The 22,735-nt window shown below is 43.7% G+C and overlaps 1 protein-coding gene across 4 annotated transcripts in view; it reads right to left on the minus strand.

Moving 5' to 3' along the window:
* ZNF609 (zinc finger protein 609) overlaps nt 1-22,398 on the minus strand; it is a 203,032-nt gene extending 180,634 nt beyond the window's left edge. For 3 of the 4 annotated variants that reach the window (XM_058665681.1, XM_058665680.1, XM_058665679.1), the window contains exon 1: nt 22,249-22,398. The gene's annotated coding sequence lies outside the window, so the exon portion shown is untranslated. The remainder of the gene's footprint in view (nt 1-22,248) is intronic. The other variant, XM_058665682.1, reaches the window with a different exon arrangement.
* Between the last annotated feature and the right edge of the window lie 337 nt (nt 22,399-22,735).

Genomic DNA, 22,735 nt, shown 5'->3' on the forward strand with positions numbered 1-22,735 from the left:
CTCAAAAGACTTTCCTCTAGAAAACAAGATGATAACTAAAGAGACTCTTTGGAGAAATAAAGGAAAACATTGAAACATATTAAAAGAGACAGCTTCTGGTGCAGTGGGTTAAGTTGCTGTTTGAGCCACCTGCATCCCAGTTGGGAGTGCCAGTTCAAGTCCTGACTACTTAGTGATCTGATCTAGCTTACTTAAAAAAACAACTTTATGGCAAAGTCAGATATACACAGAGGAGAGACAGAGAGGAAGATCTTCCCAAGCGGCTACAACAGCTGAAGTTAAGCAAATCCAAAGCCAGTAGCCAGGAGCCTCTTCCAGGTCTCCCACGCAGGTGCAGGGTCCCAAGGCTTTGGTCCGTCCTCAACTGCTTCCCAGGCCACAAGCAGGGAGCTGGATGGGAAGCGGGGCTGCTGGAATTAGAACCGGCACCCATATGGAATCCCAGAGCATTCAAGATGAGGACTTCAGCCACTAGACCACCACGGCGAGCCCTGATCTAGCTTCCTCTTCATGAGCCTGGAAGGCAGAGGTGATGGCTGAAGTACCTGAGTTCCTGTCATTCCTGTGAGAAACCTGGATGGAGTTCAGGTTCCTTGGCTTCTGACTTCAGCTTGGTCTAATCTTGGCTGCTACTGCCATTTAGGGAGTAAAGCAAACCAGTAAATTAAAAATCACTTTTGTTCTCTGTTACTCTACCTTCCAAATAAATATATAAATTGTAATAACAAAATAACAATGTTAGTGCTCCACTACTGCACTGGCAAAATATACCAATAAGGAAGAGACAGCATTAAAAAGGCAACAGGCTGAAACAAAGAGACATATCCTTTGAAACAGCAAAAACATATAAGTTTCAAAAAACAGAAAATTCAGAGATAGGAAAAATGCCGCATCAATTAAAAATCAGACATAAATCCAAAAAGCACAAGAATTTTAACTGTGAAAAATGAATCAGTGAAGTACAAGAAAATGGAAGATCTTCTTCCAAAATGCAAATAAAAAGGAAAGTGAAAAGAAAATAATGAAATTAAGAGAAAGTACTGAAAACCACTGAATACCACTAGAACAAATGGAAGGCAACCTATCATAGACATACTAAATGAATAACATCTTAAGCTGAGTAAAGATCTTACATGCAAATGCAAAGATTCACTAAATTTTCAGCAAAATAATTTAAGATTTATATTTTATTGGAAAGGCAGATTTATGGAGAGGAAAGACAGATCTTCAACCTTTTGGTTGACTCCCCAAGTGGGCACAACAGCCAGAGCTGAGCTGATCCAAAACCAGAAACTTCTTCTGGGTCTCCCACATGGGTGCAGGGTCCCAAGACTTTGGGCCATCCTCGACTGCTTTCCCAGGCCACAAGCAGGGAGCTGGATGGGAGGTAGGGCCGCCGAAACATGAACCGGCACCCATATGGGATCCCAGAACTTGGAGGTAGATTAGCCAATTGAGCCATCACACCAGACCTTCAGCAAAATAACTGAAAAAGCTAAATTTTCCCATGCCCTGTCAACATTTTTAAATTACAGAGGACAAGAACTGAGCGAACTTCAGATGACTCTGCAATATGTTTTAAAGTTTCTTTTTTTTTTTTTTTTAAAGACTTACCAGAGAGTAGGAGAGACAGAAAGAGGTCTTCCATCTGCTGGCTCACTCCACAAATAGCCATAATGGCCAGAAATGAGCTGATCTATAAACAGAAGGCAGGAGCTTCTTCTAGGTCTCCTACACGGGTCCAGAGTCCCAAGGACTTGAGTCATTCTCTGCTCCTTTCCCAGACCATAAGCAGAAAGCTTATAAGGACAGGATCAGCCAGGACATGAACTGGTGCCCATATAAGATGCCAACATGAGGGCACAAGATTTGCCTACTAGTTGCCATGGTGCCAGTCCCTGCTCTGCATATAAATTGGTGACAGAATCAAAATCTATAGAATTCTGAAGACAGACATTTACAGTCAAGAGTCTTATACTGAGCCAAATCATTACTGATAAAAACATTATTTCTAGTTATCTAAGAATACATATCCATCTTACTTTTTAAGAACTGTCTAAAGTAAAAATAGTTCAATGTAGCATAAACTTAGGTAGTTTTATAAATACAAATACTAAGTAAATTTTGTAATCTGGAAACCTAAGATATACAAAATGCTTCTGAAAAAAATGTGAGGCAAATCAAGGCTTTATAATAATACTGTAGCTTAAAAGTTCATCTTTGACACCAAGAAAAAAAAAAAGACCTAAATTATAAAAACAACACTTGCTCAAATTCTTTGTTCCAATTTTACATAGGATAACAAATTGTTGTTTTGGTTTCTCTGGTTGGTTTTTTCTAGTAAGCACACAATATTTCTGCCATGTTTTTAAAGTTTCTTCTGAAAAGGGATCTGGAGATGAAGCAATTGATGGTTTGCATTCATTTCTACATCTTAAATGAGATATTCATTGAACAAAAGGAAAGAATACTATATAGTAAAAAACTGGAAGGCCACTTCCTGAGAAGGAAGGTCTTAGAAACAAGGATTCTTTAGTCTGGAAAGGAGAACACTGAAGGGAGACATGCTGGTCAAACTCAAATATATGGTTGTTGCAGTGTGGCAAAGAGAAAGCTATTCTTTAATGGTGAGAACAGAAATGAGATCCGTGAATAGAAATTACAGAAAGACAGATGTTTAACTCAGGAAAAAATTAAATTACGTAAGGTTCCCAGCAATGAACCACCATATTTAAGGAGGCCACGCCATTACCACTGAAAGTGAGCAGAAAAAGCATAATCACCTGTCAAGCAACTACATAAGATTAGCCTGCGTGTGACAGGATTACTCTGGACATATCCAGGGCCTTTTTCTCATCTACAGTTCTATTAATGTACCATCAAAAGGTCTCTCCTCTCTATAAATCTGCCTTCCCAATAAAAATAAAACGTAAAAAAAAAAGTTTAGGTTCTCTAAACAAAAACAATTAAAAAAAAAAATACAAACAAAAAATAAATAAAAAGTTCTCTCCCTGCCAGAAAACTAACCAAAATTTCCTGATGACCAGGATGCAAACAAGCATCCTGAAGATCAATCTTTTGTGGCCCTAATGTTGTTTTAGAGAGCCCCTATCCTATTTTGGATAGTGAAAGGGTTTTCACAAGTACTACTTTCCACCAGGTGACTTGTCAAAAAATCAACTTTCTGAAGTCTGCAGGTTTCACAGTCACTTTGATGGTACATTTCCAAAGACACATTGTAGAACTGCCAAGGAATCTTTAATCAGCCTGGCTGCAACAGCCAAACCACTTCCCATCTGCTTCCTTCAGCATCCCTGGCCTTATATAGCTAATAATCAACTCTCTGACAGTTCACTGCAGAGATGTTGAAGCCCAGGAGGTAAGGTAATGAACAAGCTAACTGGAAATGAAAAAGCATTGACCTCTTGCTTCCATGGCAGACAGACTGCAGACCAAGAAAACCCATATCCTGGATACCACCAAGCACCTACAACCACCCACAGCTCTCTGAGCACTTTCTTCTCCTTCTGCCTAATCATGCTCCACTTGTCCAGTTAAGACCTAAATCCCAGACATGGGAATCATTTATGCATGATGGTTTGTCAATATTATCTGTGTCTTGCTGCTGTACCTAATTACCTAGTAACTCCTGTCTGTCTGAATACGGGTAAGAGACCAAGATAGGCTGTGATAAGCAGTCTATTATTACATAGCCTGTACCTACCTAAAGTAGTCACGCTCAAGAAACCAGCCCATCATAATGGAAGTTCAGATTCCAGTTCCTGTTTGAAGCCCAAATCCATCCCTTAGTCTCCCAGCCCAAAGTACAGCACATTCATAAATCACGCAATTTAGGTCAGTACTTGCTTTTCAGAGGGCACATGCCACAAAATTCTACCTTTTTTCCTCAATATCGAGCAAGACTTTCAAGAAGACTAAGAATGAAAACAAGTTTTCATGTGAAGTCTACCCCTACCCAGAAGGCAAAACCAGCATCTAGATCCTACATATGTTCAAATATAACAAGAAAAACAGTATTCCTTTCTCCACCTAGAGCTCTGTGACCATGGTAGAACTTCAAGGAGAGAAGATTCAGTCTAAGCACAAATCGTTCAGTTCTGTTCTACTGTAAATGATCTGTCTCCATTAAGCCAATCTTCTTACAGATGTTGGCCTGACCAAGTGTTCTCAAGGTGCTTGGGAACTTGGGTCTTACGTATTGATATCAGGACAATCTGTCTTCCAAAAGGTGTAGACATGTCAAAGTAAAACAAATGCTATAAAAAAAAAAAAAGAAAGAAAAAAGAAAAAAGCACCAGACTTAGAAACAGGAGGTATGATTTCTGGACTCAAATGTTCCCTTGTCACTGGCCAAGTTGCTTCATTAAATATTATTTTTCTCATTGTAAAATGGAGAATTTACCATGTTCTAAGCATATCATAAGGATACAAACCTGGAAAAAATAATTTAAAATTAAGAGATTCAAAAATCTGATAAGGGCTGACATCATTTATCATCTTATCAGTCATTTAAAATAAAGAAAAATGGGGTCTGGCGCTATGGTTCAGTGGCTAAATCCTGCCCTTGCGAGCACCAGGATCCCATATGGGTGCCGGCTCTTGTCCCAGCTGCCCCACATCCCATCCAGCTCCCTGCTGTGGCCTGAGAAAGCAGTAAAGGATGGGCCAAAAAGCCTTGGAACCCCGTATCTGTGTGGGAGACCCAGAAGTTATTTTTTTTAATATCTTTTTTTTTTAAGATTTATGTATTTATTTTAAAGATTTATTTTTATTTTTATTACAAAGTCAGATATACAGAGAGGAGAGACAGAGAGGAAAATCTCCCGTCCTTTGATTCACTCCCCAAGTGAGCCACAACGGCCGGTGCTGCGCAGATCCGAAGCCGGGAACCAGTAACCTCCTCCGGGTCTCCCACGCGGGTGCAGGGTCCCAGGGCTTTGGGCCATCCTCCACTGCTTTCCCAGGTGACAAGCAGGGAGCTGGATGGGAAGTGGAGCTTCCGGGATTAGAACCGGCCCCCATATGGGATCCCGGGGCGTTCAAGGAGAGCACTTCAGGTGCTAGGCCATGCCGCCGGGCCCCCAGAAGTTGTTCTTGGTACTGGCTTCAGATAGGCTCAGCTCCACCTTTTACAGCCACTTAGGCAGTGGATCAGTGAATGGAAGATTTTTCTGTCTCTCCTTCTCTCTCTAAATCTGCCTTTCCATTAAAAATAAATAAATCTTTCAAAATAAAATAAAAATGTCTTTTTAAAAATGTTTATGGGAATGGATACTGTGGCTCAGTGTATTAAGCTGCTGCTTGGGATCGCTGCAGTCATATCAGAGTGCTGATTTGAGGCATATTATTGCACTTCTGATCAGCTTCCTGCAAATGCACTTTTGGGAGTCAATGAATGACAGTTCAAGTGCCTGGGCCCCTGCCATCCACACCAAGACCCAGATGGAGTTTCTGGCCCTGACTATGGCGTGTCCTGTCCCTGGCTGTTGCAGGCATGTGAGGAGTGAACCTCAAGGCTCATGGTTTTAACATCTGAATTCTCTCTTTTACTAACTGTTCCAACTTAGTAGGCTGCTGACCACACTGAATGGCCAGAACTTCAAATCCAAAGTGCACTGCATTTAATGCCCCCAGGAAACTGTCAATAAGCCATTAGGCTAGGACAAAATTGCTATCTTCCCTGAATTCCAGATGTGCCTTAATAAAATCACTTCATCCTCAGGCAACCTCAGGTGAGGGTAGTCTAACAGAAAATCATCCTCAGCAACTCTGAGCTTACTAAGCTGGAAGAACAGGCATCTTCCTCTCCACCTGCCATGGGAGCACACTAATAAACTGAATTTCCACCTAGGACTCTACTGAGAAACAATCAACTTCCCTTGGGCCTCTGCCCTAATTTATTACACTAATTACTGTAACAAAGGAGCTGTGTCATCTCCTCAAGTACAGCAGCTCTCAGCCTATATCTCCAATGGAGATTAGATAAAGCACAAACTAACAGTGCCAATTTGAGAAGGCAGATCCAATTCAACAGAGCTCATCTGACCATGTGTCACCTAAGGACAAAGTAGCATCTCTTAGTCCCTGGGTCTTTATATGCTGCAGCTCATAAATAGTTTTATGGTCCTCACAGGCTGCTACGCTAAGACAAAGGTTATGACCTGATTCATTTCACCCAAACGACTGACACTTCCCGGAGGACACAGCTGTTCACCATGGCTTTAGGTTTAGATTGTTGGGGCTTGACAGTACTGTGTTATGCTAGCATGAATCCCACAACAGGCTAAAGGCATACTGAGTACGTAAATAATTCAATCCTAACTCCGTAGGGATTCATTTGGTGAAATTGATCCACAAATAAAAACACTGACACCCAGACCTACATGTTAAGCAAGTCAAGAAGCAAAAGGCAAAGATTATCTAAAGTAAATATTAAAAGAGATGCAGTCCACCCTTCCTCTCATAATTGGAGAACTGCTTGGTCCTTAATGTTGTTTCTTATCCCAAAGGTAAACTTGTCGGTGCTAAAGAGAAATTAAGGACAAATTCCGGGGCTGGAGGAAGGGAGAGGGAATACTGGAGACAACTAAGACTTCAGAGATCTAAAAGAGGGGTCAATGTTGTGACACAGTAATAAGTCACTGCTTAGGACGCATACATCCCACTTCAGAGTACCGGATGAGTCCCAGCCACTGTGCTTCTTATCCAGTTTTTTTTTTTTTTTAAAGATTTATTCATTTTATTACAGCCAGATATACACAGAGGAGGAGAAACAGAGAGGAAGATCTTCCATCCGATGATTCACTCCCCAAGTGAGCCGCAACGGGCCGATGCGCGCCGATCCGAAGCCGGGAACCTGGAACCTCTTCCGGGTCTCCCACGCGGGTGCAGGGTCCCAAGGCTTTGGGCTGTCCTCAACTGCCTTCCCAGGCCACAAGCAGGGAGCTGGATGGAAAGTGGAGCCACCAGGACCAGAATTGGCGCCCATATGGGATCCCAGTGTGTTCAAGGCGAGGACGTTAGCCACTAGGCCACTGTGCCGGGCCCAGGGCCCACATTTCTTAAAATGTCTGTTTCTGAGTACTCTAGTAGCCTTCCAACAGTTTTGTCTATGTACAACTGCTCCCCAAAACAGGTCTAGTCCACAAACCAGGTGTTCTAAACCAAATCCTGGGAACACCTACATACAGATGCTCCTGAACTTACATGGGGCTATGTCCTAAGAAACTCTACATGAGCTAAGAACATTTTAAGGTGAGGGACGGCACTGTGGCACAGCAAGAAAAGCTGCTGCCTGTAAGAAGGGCATGCTATACAGGCACCTGTTTGAGTCCTGGCTTCTGCATTTCTGTTCTATCTTCCTTTGAATGAACCTGGGAAAGCAGCAGAAGACAGCTAAAGAACTTACGCCATTCTATCCAAGTGAGAGACCCAGGTGCAGTTCTGGTTCCTGCCTGGCCTACCCCTAGCTATTATTTACTCACTTCCAATCCAGTTTCCTGACAATGCACCTGGGACGCCCAGCCTCAGCTGTTCTGGTCATTTGGTACTTGACTCAGCTGATGAAAGTTCTGCTATTCTTTCAAAGAATTAATGAATCTTAAAAAATGATAACGAAAGCTGCAGTACGATTTGACTTTTAGCACAAAATTCATACAAAAAGAAAACAATTTTTTTAAATGATCCATTATTTTGATAAATACAATAAAGCTTTAAATAATTAAAAAAAAAAAGTTAAGGACATACTCCCTCAAGATATCTCTAGATTCCACTAATAAGGTATTATAAAATGTATCAGTTCAGTAATTTGTTTTTGTGGGAAATGGAAGGAGTAGGCAGTAGGAGTGAGGCAGAAACTGTTACAAAAAAGAAAAACCTTGCGGTAAAGGTTCTTTATCTTGACCACAGAGGTGGGGGAGGTAGTATGAGCACACAAAAGTAACAAAATTGCACAAAACTAGAGGGGGAGGAAATCAGGTTTCAGATAGCCACGGGGGAGCCTCAGCCTGAGCTTTGGGCTGGCCCAACTGGCTGTTGGCATTTGAAAAGTAAGCCAGCATGTGGAAGAGTTGTTTTTCGTTTGGGTTTTTTTGTTTTGTTTTGTTTCTGCCATTCTTTCAAAACCAATCAATACATAAAACCAGGGAAATCTAACAAAAGAGATGAACTGCATCTATATCAGTACTGTATCATACTTTAACAAGACATTATCACTGGGCATCTGCATCACTGCTACAATTTGAGACTACGATAACCTAAAAGTTTAATTTAAAAGTCACAAATACTTGGGCCAGGTGGCGTGGCCTAGCGGCTAAAGTCCTCGCCTTGAAAGCCCCGGGATCCCATATGGGCGCCGGTTCTAATCCCAGCTGCTCCACTTCCCATCCAGCTCCCTGCTTGTGGCCTGGGAAAGCAGTCCAGGACGGCCCAATGCATTGGGACCCTGCACCCGTGTGGGAGACCAGGAAGAGGTTCCAGGTTCCCGGCTTCGGATCGGCGTGCACCGGCCCGTTGAGGCTCACTTGGGGAGTGAATCATCGGATGGAAGATCTTCCTCTCTGTCTCTCCTCCTCTGTGTATATCTGGCTGTAATAAAATGAATAAATCTTAAAAAAAAAAAAAAAAGTCACAAATACCTTCTTTACCCTTTTGATATTTAATTTTTATGACTTTTAGGGCTAACACATTTATTTACTATTCATAAGGTTAGCCCAATAATGAAGCTAAATTCACTTCCCATTTGAAAGGTGCTGTTTGTAACTGAACCAAGTCTGCAGCTTCTTTTCATCATTTGGCAGGGTTTGATAATACTTTTGTTTTTATAAGCTGAATTTTTTTCTTGACATGTCCTCATTAAAGCCTTCCTATCCTTTTGTTACAAAAAGCTCCGAGATGCAAGCTTGGGAATCAACAGAATATACAGTGTCACAAACATAAACCTTGGCTTTACACAGGGAAGTTTATTTTTATCTTTCTTTATGTGGTTCCTGATTCGCTTTCTAATGATGCCCTGGGTTTCTCTGGCAGCACACACGGCTAATTTTTCTAGGAACAGCTTAGCAAGATTTCTAGTTTCCTTGGAGAGCTGCAACTGTTAGAAGTTATTCATCCTAAGAAAGCAGTTTTGACTTTCTGCCTTTTTTTTTTTAATATTTATTTGAAAGGTAGAATGCGGGTTGGGGACCAGGGTGCACATACTCATGAGGAGACAGAAACAGTGTCACCTTTCATCTGCTAGTTCACTTCCCAAATGGTTGTTAACAGCTAGAACTGGGCCAGGCTGAAGTCAGGAACCAGGAACTCCACTCCCGTAAATATACAACAACCTTGGGCAAGACACTATACCTATTTCAGCCTGTCACTTCACCTGTAAATACATAATTAATATACCATATATAATGTAATGCTCTCTGTAGAAACTGGATCAGTACTCTGAAATCAAACTCAATATTTCTACACTATTTACTTTCATGAAAACAATAAAGGATTATAAATAACCTCATTTTAGTTAAAAGCCTACCTTACAGAAAAACTAGCAATTTTCAGAGCTTAGCTCTCAAATAAAATTTTTAAATATTTACATTTATCAGCTTGAAAGGTAGAGTGACACACAGAGGGAGAAAGAGGAGAGAGAGAACAACTCACTGTCCAAATGTCTAGAGGAGTAAGGCTGAGCCAAGCCAAAGCTAGCAGCCAGGAACTCCATCTAAGTCTCCCACTTAAGCGACAGAAGCCCAGGCACGGCAACCATCCTCTTCTGCCTCCTAAGATGCATTAGCAGGAGTTAGATTAAGAGCAGAGGTGCCATGACTTGAGCTGGCACCACAACACGTGAAATGTCGGTGTCCCAAGTGGTGGCTTATCCTGTTATGCCGCAACAGTCACCTTAGTTTCAGAACTGAAAAGTTAACTGCAGATATGGTAAGTGTTTACTATCAGAAAGTACTTTTGCTGGTTGACAAATAATTTTTTACCACTCTGTGACTGACATTTTAAAATAAGTATTTGAGGGCTGGCATCCCATATAGGTAGTACTGGCTGCTCCGCTTCTGATCCAGCTTCCTGCTAATGGCCTAGGAAAGTAACAGAATGGGTGGCAGTGACCCAAGAACTTGAGGTATTTTCTGCTACTTCCCATGGTGAATGTAAGCAGAATGAAAAGCGAAGCCCTAACTCAAATCCAGGTCTTATAATATAAGGGATTCAGGCCTCCCAACAGCAACTTAACTACTGTGCCAAATCCCTGACCCACCGAAAAATACTTTTTAAAAACCAGTTCACATCTGAGGGCCAGTGTTGTGGTGCAGCACACTGAGACACTGCCTGCAATGCTGGCATCCCATACTGGTACTGGTTCAAGTCCTGCCTACTCCAATTCCAACTTAATTTCCTGCTGATGCATCTAGGAAAACAGCAGAACGTTGCAGCCATTCGTGAAGTGTATCAACAGATGGAAGACCTTTTCTCACTATCTCTCTCTAAAATTGTTTTTCAATTGAAAATGAATAAATCTTAAAAAAGACTACATTTTTATAAAGTGTCAATTGGGTCTTCTTATGAATGGCAACTGTACAATCTGATAATGCAAATGACTAAAAATAAAGTGAACCAGTCCCAATATACTGTGTACCTCAGCTACCTCAAATAGTATACAGCAGACGCCACACAGCACATGATGTCCACAAGTTTCACTTTTTATAATTCAAGAATGTAAACAAGACAATCCACCTTTTATATATTAGGTAGGAATTTTAGCTCCCAACCAGTTATCACAAGGAAGTCTAGGCTAAGGAACTTCTACTTCCAATAGCTTCAGGTAAGGAATAAAAAGACATGAAAACCAATGAAGATGCAGATGGCTAAGAAAGGGCAGGCAAGGAAACTATAAGAGAATTCACAATGCACAACTCACACAAGAGAGCCTCTGAACATAAGACATCTGCATTTTAGGCTGCTGAGTTAGGTCCTGAGATTCCTAAGACATAGCTAATGTGCTGGGAACAGCCAAAGTACCATAAACCTGAAAACTCGTCGTATAATCTGGGAGCATAGCACATACTCTTTGAAAGCTTATTTTATTTTTATTGGAGAAGCAGAAAGAGCAAGCTCCCATCTGCCACTTCACCCCTCAAAGGTCAACAACAGTCAAGCTTGGGAGCAAAGAACTCAATCCAGGTCTGCCATGTGGGTAACAGGAATCCAGTAATCTAAGCCATCATTGTCACCACTGCCTCCCAAGGTGCACGTGCAGAAAGCTGTAGTCAGGGACTAGGGACTGAACCCAGGATTGAGGGGGTTGTAATTGTTGAGCTAAATGCCCACCCTAGAAAGTGTTTTTAAAGTTCCCCCAACAGAATTGCCGAAGCCTACATAGAAAGAGGAATTTCATAACAGTGGGCTTCTTTCTTTTAAGAGGCTGGATCAGCTAATTCAGAAGTCTAACTCAGATATTCCTCCAGGTGTACCCAAGGCCCAGTTAATTGGAAGGTAAATCCCAACAGCTCAGAAAGTAGTTATAAGGTCCCCAGCAGTTCTGTCCCCTGGAGTCTTCTAGACAGGACAGACTGCAAGTCTCACCCTGATTAGCTTCCAGGAATGCCAGCCAGAAGAGCAGCCAGGGGAAAAGAACATGACAGGAGAGAACACGTGAAAAAGTGCTATAACACAGATTCTAGAAAAGAGATCTAGAGGAATAGGCTGGTATGGGGCAGAGCAGTTAACTACCGTGTCCAAGTCAGAGTGCCTCATTTGAGTCCTTTACCCACTTTGGACTCAGCTTCTCACTAATGCACACCCTAGGAGGCAGGTGATGGTCAAGTACTTGGGTCCATGCCACTCAAATGAGAGACTGGATTAAGTTAGAGGCACTCGGTCTGGCTTGGCCCCACGTGGCTGCTACAGTGGAGGAATGAATCAGTAGATGGAAATTCTGTTTATCTGCCTTTCAAATAAAATGCAAATAGGGCCTGGAGTGGTAGCCTAGTGGCTAAAGTCCTTGCCTTGCTTTTGCTGGGATCCCATATGGGTGCCAGTTCATGTCCCAGCTGCTCCATTTCTCATCTAGCTCTCTAAAAGTAGTGGAAGATGGCCCAAAGCCTTGGGACCCTGCCTATATCCATGTGGGAGACCCAGAAGAAGCTCCAAGTTCCTGGCTTCGGATTGGTGCAGCTCCAGCCATTGCAGCCACTTGAAGAATGAATCACTGAATGGAAGATCTTCCTTTCTATCCTTCCTCATCTCTGTATATCTGACTTTATAATAAAAATAAATCAATCTTTAAAAAATGCAAATAGGGCCCGGCACAGTGGCCTAGTGGCTAAAATCCTCTCCTTGAATGTGCCAGGATCCCATATGAGTGCCAGTTCTAATCCCAGTAGTCCTTCTTCCCATCCAGCTCCTTGTTTGTGGCCTGGAAAGCAGCCGAGGACAACTCAAAGCATTGGGATCCTGTACCCAAGTGGGAGACTCTGAAGAAGCTCCTGGCTCCTGGCTTCGGATCGGTACAGCACCAGCCAAGGCAGTCACTTGGGGAGTGAATCACCGGACGGAAGATTTTCCTCTCTGTCTTTCCTCCTCTCGGTGTAACTTACTTTGTAATAAAATGAATAAATCTTTGGGGGGGGGAAGTAAATAAGTAAATAAGAGAGACAGAGGAAGATAAAATCATTCCAGAGATAGGTAGCAGGAAGTGGAGTAAGAAGGCTTCAGGATAGAGAGAAAATTTTTTTCTTAACTGAAGGAAGGGTTGGATTTAGGAGTTGGATGCCATGGCGGAAAGGATGGGCATTACAAAAGAAGAAAAACTGCAGGTAGAGTCTGAAAATGCAAAGTAAGTTGGAGGAATGGCTATTACCTTTGAAATAAGGCTAAGGAAGGTCAGATTTGGTGTACATCAAACAGTATCTTCAAGCTATCCTTCACAGGAAGCAGCAGCCATTAAAGGTTTTTCAGCAAGAAATAAGATGATCGAATTAAAATTTAAATCTGTTGAGCTTCTTCGTTGCATACTCTCCTAGAACGGCCATAACAGCCATGGTTGGTTCAGGGGAAAGCTAGAAACCAGTTTTTTCCTGGTCTCTGACATGGGTGGTCATGTTCAAGTACTTCAGTCAATTTGTACTGCTTTCCTAAGCACATTACCGGGGATCAGAAGTTTAGTATCTGCAACACGAACCAGTACCCATATGAAATAGCAGCATCCCAGGTAGCAGCTAACTTGCTATACCACAATGTTTCTCCCTCCTTGACTTTTAAATAAATCAAATAAAATATTTTAAAAACATAGTAGTTTACCATAAGATTACTGAGATTATAGAAGATGAAAATCTGAACTAGGCCAAATGAAACAGTAAGATGGAACAACCAGATAATCAATTTGGTCAGAAGAGATGGTATGGAAGAAAAAAAGAAAAAAAATAGTAAATATCAATCTGAAGTTTTGAGCCAAGACAACTGAAAAAACAGCAATGATCAGAGGAGAAAATAGACAGGTTTAAGAAGTTATGGACTAGAGGGCCCAGCGGCGTGGCCTAGCGGCTAAAGTCCTCGCCTTGAAAGCCCCGGGATCCCATGTGGGCGCCGGTTCTAATCCCGGCAGCTCCACTTCCCATCCAGCTCCCTGCTTGTGGCCTGGGAAAGCAGTCGAGGACGGCCCAATGCATTGGGACCCTGCACCCGTGTGGGAGACCTGGAAGAGGTTCCAGGTTCCCGGCTTCGGATCAGCGCGCATCGGCCCACTGCAGCTCACTTGGGGAGTGAATCAAAGGACGGAAGATCTTCCTCTCTGTCTCTCCTCCTCTGTGTATATCTGGCTGTAATAAAATGAATAAAATCTTTAAAAACAAAAAAGAAGTTATGGACTAGAACTACATTTGAAAGTAGATGCCAAGCAGAAAAAAATTTTCCTCTTTCCTGTATACCTTTCAGATTAATATACCCCATAAATTTCATAAGTTCATTTCTCTCCGTATTGTTCAATTCTGATGTCATTCTTTAGGACATGGATCTAGAACACAGATAATGCTGACTTCATAGCAAGTTTCAGAATTTGTACCTAAAGTTTAGTAAGATTCTTGACATTCACTTCTGCTGCTATGAATGAAAGTTCATTCCAACCAGCCTCAGAGTGCCCCACTTAGGAATGAAGTTAGCAACATTACTGATAACACACCAAAAGCCTACTGGCTGTACTTTATACAGAGAATAAAGCAGGCGCTGTTGCCTTCCTTTGCAAATACTTAACTACAGTCTAAGAAACTACAGGTGGCAGCAGCACATCATGCGGTACCCCTGTACAGTATGGCACACATGTGTAATGCGGACTGACGGCCAGGATCCAGGATTTCAGGCTATGGTCTGATTTCCAATAGTTGCCTCGCACATACTCTGGCCCCTTTCCAATCCACTATGCTTTCCCCATGGTGTACTTGACACGTTTTTTTTTTTTCAAACCCATCTATGAAAACTGCTTATACTTTAATATAATTTTTTTCTGAAATTTCACATTCAAGTGGAACACTTCCCAAAATAACCTTCAGATTACCTGAAAATTAACAATGTGCTACAGATGGCTGGGGGTAAAGCAAAGCACTCCCAGGACTTTTTGTGATACAAAACAAATAACAGTTCCACCCACCAAATTTCTCTGTTCCAGACCAATGGATATTTGAAGCACAAGTTTAGAAATAGCGAATGCTACTTCAATGTTCAAAGGTGGATTAAGAACATGATTCTGCCAAATTAACAAAAGACTGAAAGATCACCATCTTTCAAACATTTAAGACTAGCTAAGAAAAAAAAAAAAAAAAGGGATAACTGAAAAAAAAAAATTAGCTGCTATTAGAGGTTCCAGATCCAATAGCTAACTGGGCAGTGTTTGACAAAAATCCTAACCTTGGGAATTAACAACTTGATTACACAATTTCATTCTCTTAAAACTAATTGAAACCAAACAAACAGAGAGAAGGAAGAAGGGAAGGAGAGAGATAAAGAAAAAAAAAACAAAAGAAAAGGGCCTAATATGATGGCTCAATGGCTAAATTCTCACCGGGATCCCATATGGGCACCAGTGGGTGTTCATCTGCTCCACTTCCCATCCAGTTCCCTGTTTGTGGCCTGGGAAGCCAGTAGAGGATGGCCCAAAGCCTTGGGATCCCGCACCCACATGGGATAATCAGAAGAAGCTCCTGGCTCCTGGCTTTGGATCAGCTCATCTCTGGCCATCATGGCCGTTTGTGAACCAGTGGATGGAAGATCTCTGTCTGTCTCTCTCTTCTCTATAGATCTGATCTGCTTTCTCAATAAAAGTAAATAAATCTTTTAAGAATAATAATAAAATAAACATAAATAAAAATAAATGAATCTTGAAAACTGAACAAATAAAATAGCATTTTCTTTCTAAAACAAAACTTGGTGGGCCATTCATATTAACTCCCAAGATACTACTATGAACTCAGGTTTACACTGACAGACCAAAAATGAGCCCCCCACAATTAGTCATACATGGCTTAAAGGTAAGAGATTATTAAATCTACTCACTAACACAGTTACTTCGTACTGATCCCATGTATGCCTTCTGTTTTAAAAGTGATGGTTTCTTTTTTGAAGCTTTCCGATTCCTATGCCTATGCCTTCAATTACACTAGAAAAGCAGATGTTGTTGAGCCAGAAGGACAAGGGTACAAGAACCTCCACAAAAAGACAAACCTAATAAAAAGTATAGCTTTCCAAACATCAAAGAGAAAGAGTTAAGTCACAAGGAATTAAAGCCACACTCATTAGCCCTTTTGAATACTGCCTGTATTTTCGACAAGGCAATAAAAAACTGCTAACTTACATCAGCCACTTCTGCGCTATTGCTCCATTTTACTCTTCATATCGTGAAATTTTGCAGCTACATGAAACCTTATAGATCATCTTAACCAATGTGCTCATTTTACAGATGAGGAACCTGAAAATAGAGGAGTGACTTTTTTTTTTTTTTTTTTTAAAGATTTATTTATTTTTTATTACAAAGTCAGATATACAAAGAGAAGGAGAGACAAAGAGGAAGATCTTCCATCCGATGATTTACTCCCCAAGTGACTGCAACGGCCGGTGCTGCGCTGATCCGAAGCCGGGAACCAGGAACCTCTTCTGGATCTCTCACGCGGGTGCAAGGGTACCAAGGCTTTGGGCCATCCTTGACTGCTTTCCCAGGCCACAAGCAGAGAGCCGGATGGGAAGTGGAGCTGCCGGGATTAGAACCGGCGCCCATATGGGATCCCGGGGCATTCAAGGCGAGGGCTTTAGCCACTAGACCATGCTGCCGGGCCCGAGGAGTGACTTTCACAAGGGCACATGGTTAGTTAGAGGACAAATAATAATCAGAACCTGAGTTTTATGACTCCTGATTGTAGGCTTTATTTCTCTATGCTTTGAAAAGCTTCATTAATGAAGAAAACTGGTGGGGGGGAGCAGAGGAGAGGGGTCAGTATGTGGCACAGTGGGTAAAGCTGCAGCCTGCAATGCTGGCATTCCATATTGGAGTGCTGATGCCAATCCTACGTGACTATGTTGCTTTTGATCCAGCTCCCTGCTAATGCCTGGTAAGACAATGGAGGATGGCACAAGGACTTGGACACCTGCCACTCATGTGGATAATCAGGACAGATTTCCTGGCTCCGGGACTTCAGCCTGGCCCAGCCCCAGCCATTGCAACCATTTGGGGAATGAACCAGCAGATGGAAGATCTGTCTTTCCCTCTCTCTCTGCTCCTTTGTCTTTCAAATAAATATTCTCTAACAATAAAGAGAACACTAGTGAGTAAATAAGTCCATTCAAAAGTACAATCATAACCATAAAGAGAAGAAAGTATTACAACAGGAAATAGCCCAAATAAAACAAACAGCAGCAGCATTTGCTGACCCTTGTAGCAAAGGCCTGAGAAGTGATAATTATGGCACAGAAAACTGATAGCATAGATAACAAAAGTGATGCCAACAATGAAGAACAAAGGCCTGAAACCGAAGGGGTGGAGATATTGCTGGGAAGGAGCAATTCTAAAAACAGAATAAGAATAAAAAACCAAGAGAGAAGTTGGTCAGGCATGCTAATGACCAGAGTGCACATTAAAAAGAAGGCAGTTTCAGAGCTAGCCTGGCATCAGACAGCTCTCACCAGCCAAAGAAAGAAGGGAAAAAATGCTCACAGAAACAAGAGAAAAATCCCAGGTTTGCCCCTGAGTGATGGACTAGATATGACCTAATAGGTATTTGCCATCTCTTATTTCTGGGACTCTGATCCAAGAACAAACAGCAAGAGAACCATGAAAAATCAGCCCTGTTGGATCTGGAGTTCTGCCTTGACAAGATATAAAGCTCATTCATAGATCTGACTGTGCTCATGAGACTGCAGTTCAACTCCTGCTGCTAGAGCAAGGGGAGGAGGCAAGGAAGACAGAAAGGGGCAGAGGGAAGGAGGTAGAGGATCTGGGTTGTGACTCTAACAGCTACAGTAATTAGAGTGTTTCCAGACTGCCAGAGAAGTCTTTCGAGCAGAGAACTGGGATGAGAGATGATGGGGAAGGGGACAGAAGCATGTGGAAGCAAATACTAAAATGCTGGAATAGGACACAGTTCCAGCTGTGAAGGCTTTGCACGAGAGAGTCAACAGGTTTTGCATTGTTTCTCAGAAATGACTACTATACAGCCACCTGCTATCACTAGGGTTCCACTTTAAGCTGGGTGACAAGCCAGACTTAAGCATATTCTTGCAAATGTCCTCATCTACATGGTTGTCTGCGGATGCTAACCTCAGCCACACTGGGCCTCACTTTCCCTCAAATCACTCCCCATCCCCTCCCTTGCCCTCCACCTCTTCCTCTCCTACAAACAGGTCAGTGCTTACACTCCACTTGGGTTGTGAAAGAGGGACTTCTCAACTCCAAAATAGTTTATACACTTTATTTTCCTTCCATCAACTTGTTAATGAGTACTCTGAATTTCAACAGAGTGTGTGTGTGTGTTGGCCTAAAACAGAAAATGACTGGAAGGCATTAAAAAAGGTCAGAAAGCAAACACCAAGTTACTTGCCTACGGTGGTGGCATGAATGTGTGAACAAAATACAAAAGCATGTTAACAAGAGACGAGGATAATCTTTCAGATAAATACTTGCCAGAGATATTCCTTTAATATCATGTGGCCTTCTGATATCAATATTAATGCCAATCTGGAGGCCAAAAGTCACAAAAGTGCAGGGAGAAATTAAAGTTGAATTTACATTCATAAAATAAAAACACATGCAAATTCCTTATGTAAGACATTTAGGTAGACCTAACCCAAAAAGTCAATTACATCCTTTGCATAAAACCTGCTGGGTTTCCTCCCAGTGAGCCAAATCTTTTTTACCACACTGAAAGCGAAGAATTTTCTGCTTCTCATTTCCTTCTAATAAACAAGTACTAGAAACACTGAATTACCACTCTTTCTTTCCCATTCACAGGGCATAAAGCCAGAATTCCCAGAAATACAATAGGACCATGTCTAGGGGCATGCTACTCAGCAACCTGAAAGAAACAAGTGACAGAAGAATCTCTTGCCTCCTTTCCATTATCATCTCACAAACAAATCAACAACAGGCATTAAGAAATGTGAAACAAAGTGCAATTTCACACAGATGAACTGAACCTAACCCACCGAAGACCAAGTATTTTCTTGTCACTGTGGCATGTGATTCTTCAACCACCTGCTCAATAATCCCTCTTCAGTTGCACAGCTGCTGCCAATTCCACATGCCCAGCTAGGCAGGTGCTTTGGTGAATTACCTGTTTCCTAGTGAAAAGAGTCCTTCACTGACACTTAGTGGACCCAGAACCTGCCAAACTGCATCACCTACCTATCTTCATTTTGTCTGTCCAGGCCAACTTTCACCAGAGAGGGATCATGAAGGCATCTTTATCACATGATGTGATTTTATATTCTGTATTTTTTGTTGTGCTTTGTTCTTTTAAAGACATTGATTTAAAAAAAAAAATCAATGGATGTGAGAATTAAGCTAACTGAAAAGAAAACTTGCCACACAATATAAGGCTATCTTACCTCAGAGTGGCCCCATCTGCCTGGCAGTATTCCCATTGATGCCAATTTTTTCTACAATGGAAATAACAATTGCTTAGCTACGGGGGGGGGGGGGGGGGGGTGGAGACATGAGTAACATGAGTAGACATACCAAGTTTATTGGGCAAAGAAGTAACTAAAGAGAGGAAACAGAATGGGAATTTCTTTAGAACACCTCGCATTCCCGTACTGTCTCTATGGCTAAGCTCAGGCAGTAGTATTGGGAGTCAAATAAATAAGGAGTGGCACATTCACTTGACAGAGCAATCAGTAAACCCCTCAACAAATTATCCTGTTCCAGTCATTTAGTTGCTATATGCTAATTGCAACATAATTACTACCAGGAGCCAAAATTATGCTTCCATATCCTCACACAATATAAGCACTAATCTGTCCGGCTATCTAGACCTCTCATAAGGAAATATTTTCTCTCAAGAAGCTAGGAGAAGGGGGAGAAAATCCAAATGGCTCTCTTAAAAGATGATCACAATCAGAAGATTCACATAAGATTCTTTGTGGTGAGGGTTCAACTCAGAAACCACCAAACCTAATCAGGGCAAATTTCATCGGAAGCTTCTGCCTTCACTGTCACCTGACAGCAGGCAGACATAAATGCCAAAGACCTAAGAGGAAAAAGCTTGGGACTCACTTTAGCTGAGGCTTCCTCCTTAAAGCCTTCAGATACTTCTGCCATCCACAGCAACAAAGGTGGGAACAACCTGTTCCCTCCTATCCAAAGCCTGATACCCTGGAGTAAGGCTACCATTTTAAGAGACTCACTGAAAGAAAAGGACGAGAGGCAGCAGAGCCAGACCCCCAGCCCCAGAAAGCCCCTCACCAAAACCAGAGGCTAAAGTTCCTATCCAATAACGTTCTATGGAAATGATTGGCTATTGTGTACAGTGTATTGTACACACTCCCACTCTCACAACTGACTTTTATTTCTAATCTCTTTTCAAAAAAGTGTTTTCTTGAATATTTTAAATGGCAACCTCTTTTTAACCTCAAATATATATATGTGTGTGTGTGTATATATATATATATATACACACATATTTTTTTAATACATTGTAGAGTATCTAAATACTATTTGGGCGATCCTATGAGATACCTTTAAGGACAGAATTTGTTCTAGTGTGTTCTCATTCTTCCCTCATTAATAAGCCCCAAGACCTAAATGACTTTTTAATGTTCCTCTCTTTTAGCAAATTTCTCCCTAATACAGAGGCAGATATGGAATTTCTGCACAACAAGTAAGCCCTCTCCTCTCAATGAGAATGAAACGAAATATTAAAAGGAAAGTTGTTTTGTTCCCATAGCCCTGGTCCAGATAGGCAAATGTTGTGGCTTTTTGGTTGTGCAATTGTTATTGACCAGGAAGTCACCATTGAAAAAAAAAAAAAAGGCCTTAGTCTCTGCCTATCTTAACCTTGCACAGGTTTCTGGTGGTGGTCCCTAATCAACAAACAGCAATCATGGCATCAGTGTCCGGTCTCCATACAAAGACCGCAACCCAGTGGCTTAGGAAGACTCAGAGCAGAAATCTCCCCCTTGGAGGCTTCTCCCTGAAAGGTTGGACACAAACCACCTAACTTAGTGCAGGCTAGCCACACAGCCAGGCACAACATGGCTGGCACCCCCTATTCTTCTGGGTGGGGGGGAATGTGTGCCAATGAGCCCTGCATTGTTCCTCACTCAAAAGGGAAGAGCCTTTCTGTCTGGCCTCCTCCGATGGCAAAAGCCCCAGTCTGGAAAAGCAAGAAAATGGCACTGAGGAGCCTGGGAGATGGAGCCTATCCAAAGCTCTCAGACAAGACTTGAACCTATGACCTTCACTGTGTACACAATAGGCGGGTGAGAGGGACCGGTTTATCTCTGCTGCAGCAGTTCTCAGCCCTGGGGTAGCACTCCCGATAAAATGACACGACTATTGTGTGTGGCAGCAGAACAGTCATCTCTTCACAACAGCCCTAAACCAGCACTCCCTCCCCCAAGACAAAGCAGCAGGGGTGAAATTAACTCAAGGCTGCTAGAGCAAAGCCTAATACCGAAAAAAGAGAGAGGCCTGTGGGGGACTAGGGACTCTCCTCAACCCCTGGGGGCTCTAAGGACACTTGGCTGGAAACAGGCTTGTTCTCCCTGCCCTCCCCCTCACCCCGTCTCTCCCACTCTCAAGGAGGTAGGAATTGAATCATCTGTGATTTGTTCCGAAATATTCCCCCTGAAGGGCTCTGATCTCTCCACCCTGTGTGAGCCTAATTCCTAGAAGCTGAACCGACTGTTTGCTGCTGCCTGTTTCACAAACACACATTAATTGGTCAGATGTGTCTCCTCCTCCTCCTCCTCCTCAACCCCAGAGGGAGGAAAGGAGAATCTGAGCAAAGCACAAGAGATGATACAACCGTAATTACACATAAAGGGAAAAGAGGGCAGCGTAGGTTTTCCAAACAGGACAGGGTCACCAACCCTCCCCGGAGCGGGGGTTGGGGTGGGGGGGTGAGGGCGTACAAGGGGAGCAGTTAAAAGTCCAGGCCCAGCGATCCCTCCATCTTGAAGCAAAGGGCAGGAGGAGTAAATGTGACCTGAAGACTGGGACACACACCCACAACCTACTTACTGCACGCTCCCAGCCACCTTGCTCCTCGCCGCCCCCGCCCCCACTGGCCTGGGCCGCGCACCCTGGCCCGTCCAGCTCCCAACCCTCCACTCGGGAACCCCCCCAACTCCCTGCCTAGCCCCCACTCGCCCTGGCCCTCGCCAGACCCACACTCCCCTCAGAAACTCTGGCCTGTCCCCCTAACCTGGCCAGCCCCTAATCCCCCTACAGGACACCCCTGAGCCTCAAGCCTGAACCGGTCCCGGCCACGCTTTGAACTTCACCCCCCGCGCCCCTCGACGCCCCCACCCCCCCACACACGCAACGACCCCTCTGTCCCCCCGCCACCCGGCCACCCCGCGCACACACACCTTCCCCTCGCTCAGCCCCGACCTCCCCCCAACCCCCACTTCCTCCGTCAGGCGCCACTGCCCCCCGGCTCCCCTCGCCTCCCTCCTCAGCCCCGGGCCCCCCTCGGCGCCGCCGCCTCGTTCCTCCTCCCCCAGCCCCGGCTCGACACAAAGCTCAGGACTCACCGCGCGGCCGGTCCCGGGAGCCGCCACCTCCGCCCGCCCGGGCCCCGGGCCGTAGAGCCGCCGCTGCTACGGGGCCCAGGCCGCCATCCGTTCCCGCGGCCCCTCCCCCCACCCCGCCCCGGCTCCGGCTCTCCGCCCCCTCCCCGCGCCGCTCCGCCCCGCCGGTGCCGCCGCGTCCGGGGCCGCGGGTCCCTCAGCCGCCGCCGCCGCCGCCGCCGCCGCCGCGATCCGGGACAACCAGGGCCGCCCGGAAGTCCCGGACACTGGATCGCCGAGGCCCTCGGATCCGGATTGCCTGCCGGGGTTGGAGTCGGGAGCCGGTGAGCGCCAAAAGAAACCCGGAACCTGGATAAAGGACCCAAATCCTGGGTCTCGGAATGCGCGGTCGCTCGGAGCCTGGATTAGAGGAGAGATTTAGCTCCAGGAATGCTGGAAAACCCGGCGAGCTGGTTAGAACGGAGATAAACTCGAAGGGACCTGGATTGGA

Source organism: Ochotona princeps, chromosome 6, assembly GCF_030435755.1.
Source record: "Ochotona princeps isolate mOchPri1 chromosome 6, mOchPri1.hap1, whole genome shotgun sequence".
NCBI lineage: Eukaryota > Metazoa > Chordata > Mammalia > Lagomorpha > Ochotonidae > Ochotona > Ochotona princeps.